The sequence below is a fragment of the Sinohyriopsis cumingii genome, chromosome 1 (genome assembly GCF_028554795.1).
Source record: "Sinohyriopsis cumingii isolate HCF-2022 chromosome 1, ASM2855479v2, whole genome shotgun sequence".
Taxonomy (NCBI): Eukaryota; Metazoa; Mollusca; class Bivalvia; order Unionida; family Unionidae; genus Sinohyriopsis; species Sinohyriopsis cumingii.
Window position 1 is genome coordinate 187262343 of NC_142961.1, and position 4776 is coordinate 187267118.

Here is a 4776-nt window from a genome sequence, read left to right on the forward strand (position 1 = left end):
TACAGCAAACAGGTGGCATTGGTCCTTCCTCCGTACAAGCTATCCCTCGGGTTCAGCGGGTCCATGAACTGGTAACTTTCCACGAGGCGTTTAAACTCGGGATCGGTTTTCATACGGTGATCGTACTCGTGTTCCCACATTTCCACCACTTGGTATCCTTCCTGTTTCAAGTTTAGGCGCCGCTGACAAGTGTCCTGGTACAAGTCTTCCATGGTTCGTTGTAAAAGCTGATTTTTAGTGTCACGGTCAGGGTAACAGACGGGACATCCGTGAAATAAGCAACCGTTAAACTCGTACACGATCTTGGGGTTTTCTAAGTCCCAGCCATCTACCGAATACGTTCCGATGGTCTTTTCACCCCCTCCGTTGCGGGCATGCTGAATCCATTTGTCTTCCTTGTCGCACAAGTAATGTAACCAACGTAGGGCTTTGACCGAGTATTGACGCTTGACATAGTGGGTCGTTTGAGGACTGATGACAGCCACGGTGTTTTCAGGCATGAATCGTTGGCGGTACACTAAGGAACACGCTTTGGCAATGGTGCAAGCTTCTTTCAAAGGATCGACCCCTCCGTGTTCCATGAACAGTTCTCGAAATTTTCCACAGCAACGCCGTAAAATGTCCACGTCGGAACGACAATACTTTAGCATTTCTTCCTGAAAGTCGAAAGAGTCCGAGGCGTGAGCCCGGTACCAAGCGTAGAAAGCTTCCCGTTGTTCGGTACGCATGTTGTCGGGGTCGTAATAGTGAGCCTCAGGTAAATGGGGTAGAACGGCGTGTTGATTGGCTTCCGTATTGAAAAAGTGCGGAAAGTACCCTTTAGCCATTTCTGTCATTCCAAACGTTTTAGGCATTCGACTCAAAGGCATGGCCAAATAGCTCATCGAATCTTTAAACTGTACTTGTCCCACTTGCATGAAAATGATTTTGGGCTCCGTTCAAAGTCACTTTAGGACGCTCGGTGCCTTGTTCCGTATAGTACCTCAAAAGAAACTGTCCATCGTATCCGGAGAAATTGTGAGCCATCACCGTGGCATGACGATGACAATCTCCGTAACGGTCGATGTCCTCTTGGCTCCACGTCTTGTCGATGGGGTCTAAGACCCATTGTGCAAAATCGGCTAACGTGTTCGGTCCCCGAAAGATTTTTTCACGCCCTCCAGGAATCTTGCTGCAGTGAGGGCAATGACTGAAGATAGGTTCTTGAATGCACTTCTCGCACGCTCGATGAGCCACGCAAAAATTAGGAATGTCAATGCCGGTCTCTTGCATGCATTCAAAATCGAAAAAGATGAAATTGACATTTTTCTTCTTGTGACCGTCCTCTTTCTCTTGTTGGGGTTGGTATTTTTGCACGTAGCATTGATGTTCCAAGTCCACGATGTGGTGAAAAATGTGACATTTTTTCCTTCCTCGACATAAGTGTGCCTTGACATTATTGGTAAGTATGCCTTGTCCACAGGTAGGGCACAATCTCAGCAGTTGACAAGCACATTTCTGCTGTGAACCTTGCGTCTTCAAATGTTGTTGGTAACAGGCAGGGCTGACAAACGTGCGCAGACAAGCAAGACAATGCACTCGTTCTTGCCCATCGTTCAGACAGGGTTGAGAGGCCAAACATCCTGAGCATTTCGGTCCGCAATACTTGCGTTGCTCTCGATTGTTATAGCCATAGTCACATTTCTCACAGTAATAACTGTATCCCAGGAATCCGGTGATACTTGTAATGGTATCGAAATGTTTATCGTGATGATAGAGGTGAATGTATTTTCCATCCTTAAAGTCTTTCCCTCGAAACAACAGAGGCCCGCGCACTTCTTGAGGGTGCACTTTCAATGTGTAGAGTGGAGCTAGGATATCTTGAAATTTTTGCATCTCAGGAATGCCACAGGGTGTGTCTTTGGACAGACCAGCTTGTTGCAACAGGAGTTCTGCTTCGTTTTGTTGTTTTGCTTGGTCCTATTTTTGAATAGTTTTCCAGCCTCTTTTCCATTCTTCCGTGTCGTTCTTGTTGGTATAGGTTCGTCCCACCACGATAGCCCTGGCTAAACACATGTGGTCTTGAGGGTTGTGAATTTGGACGAGACTCTTTCGGTAAGGCGAAGGTTGTTGACCGATAAGGTCTTTCTGCGTTGTTCGGTCCCTTGAGGAGGAGAAACGTGGTTCCTGTCCAGTGTGGCTTTTGCATCCGTGATGTCAAACTGGTCATTGCATTGTTGCACGTGTTGATTCTTGTCCATGACTTTGGAGCGGTCAATTCTGCAGGGCTGCTAAACTCGATCCAAACAGGGGATTTCAAGCCATCGTGTTGTATGGAAAGTCTCAAGCGATCGTCTTCTTTGGGTTGACATTGTCGCTTGAATGTGGTAAGCAAAGAATCCCACATCTCGTTGATGAACCCTTCTGTTTTCTCTAACGGTACTTCGGACTTGAAATCTTTAAACTTCACCGTGTATTTGTAAGCCGCGGTTCTGAATTTTCTAGAGGGACGCTTCTCCGTCTCTTGAATGGAATAGTACTTTTCAGGGTTGACTAAGGATGGTGAACTTTAGAGCTGCTGCTTCTTCTTATTGTTTTTTTTTCTTACCTCTTCTTCTTGCTGCTGCTGTTGCTGTAGGAGAAAAGCTTGTTCCGCTTCCTTTTGCTGTTGTATAAATTTATCCAATTCTTCTTTCTGTCTCTGTCTAAAATTCTCCACGTGCGGTAATGAAGGAGAAGGTGACGAAGGTTCCGGAACAAATTCTTGCGAGCTAAGAAAATCGACAAAATCCCAATTCACCTCTTCTGAAAGTAAGTCCGGGTTCCCTTGGGTAGTCTCCACGGCCGGTGCACCCCAATTTATCGTTTTATGAGTTTCCGTCATGTCGAAAAACTGTCACATGGATTGACTGCACACACGCGCTAGCGAATCTATATAAGCCATGTGACGTCAAGGACTACTCTCTTCGGATTGGATGTGGGGTGACTGAATTTCGTAACGCGTGTTTGGATTGGTTATCCCCCTCAATCTGTTTCAATCCTTCCTCTCCCTTTAAATAAGCGCAGTTCACTGCATTCCTTCACCTGTTCTCGGCACCCCACATGTGGACCACAGTTGAATCGTCGACTTTAATTTCATCAATGATGTTCCGGACGGACATACCGATGTATGTCCGATCCAACTGGACTATTGTCCATAGGACAGACACCAGCATGTGGATGCGAAGGATATATGTGGAGAGGCAAGGATGCCTAAAGAGAGTATTAGTATATGGCCCTGCAGTCAGGCGCAGCTTGAGAAGAAGAATATCTCACAGATGCCCTCTATGTTAATATTAAGGGTATGTTAACATAAAACCAAAGGCCCTTTTCAGGGCCTCTTCATAGGTCTCGAAAAGACCTTGACTTTCATTGCCTACCTCATTTTTTAAAAAAAATGTCTGTTGTCTGTAGTGTGTGTGTGTGTGTGTGTGTGTGTGTTCTATCCCTCTCCCTGTTCCATTTCCCTTGTCGCTAAACAGGCCCACGATTTTCCCATGTTCAGTTTCCCTTGTCACTAAACAGGCCTACGAGTTTCCCATGTTCAATTTCGCTTGTCGCTAAACAGGCCCACGATGTATTCCCAATGTTAGTCCCCCTTGTCGCGAATCAAGCTCAGGGGTTTTCATAATTTTAAATTTCCTATTGTCGCTAAACAAGCCCAGGGTGGTTTGTAATGCTAATTGCCGTCGCCAAATCGCCCCACTTCACTACTTATATCATCATCATATATCATTTACAACACACTCACTATTGTACCGCTGTAACAATACGCATCGAAACTACAAATCCCCTAAAGTGCGTGGCAAGAATTTTATTACAGCTGTCTTAGTTTGTTACAGTGATCGTCGTTATGTTTTTGTGTCAGGTAACAGAATAATGTGCATCTGTTGATAATTGGCACTTGAATTTTGTATTGATGTAGCTGCACTTCAGAGTGTACACGTATAAAGCTGTACGAAGCCTGTCTTTGTAGCTCCGAGTTGTACCAGGATTTTTTTCGGATGCTGCCTCTCTTATTTTAACGCGTAAATCTAGAAGGATATTCCTCTACATGCTGCCAAAGGACAGATGGTCAGTATGATTTTATGCTATTCCATCTGGTGAAGACAATGCTGCTTTGTGGATTGGTTTCTAGGAACAAACGATACTTCCTGAAAATGTAATTGAAAGCGCAGATGTCATTGAAACTTTGTTTTCGTTCACGGTTCTAGTTCTTATGTTTTTCCATGATCATTTTTTCCCTGTTTTGTCAGTGCACCCTTTTGAATTGAAGTCAATGATTATGATTTTGAGGTCTGTTTTTGGTACCTGGTTGATAGCACTCTGCAGCCTTCCAGAGAATTCTTGTTTTGTTAATTCTTCTGCAACATTTGTCGGAAAATTGCATGGTATGATGGAGGAGTTGAACCTTGCTGTGATGATTCTTGAGGATATATTATTCCATTCAACGAAGGCCTTGGCTGTTCCAGTACGAGGGCAACCCATTGATTGTGGTCATGATATTCTTCTTCAAGTCGAGAGTAGATGATATTCTCTCAGGTATTTAGACTTAAGTGCTCCATTTATTCAGGTTTAGATGAGGCCATGCTCTTTGATGTTGTAACTGTAATAGCTATGAAACTGAGCGACCGATACCTCTTTACCAAACTTGATGATTCAAATACTTTTAACATGAATAACAGCAAAACGTAGGACGGTGTTACGTATGCTATTATATATGTTCTTTTACCCTGAAAGCTCCCAGGTCAAGAGAAT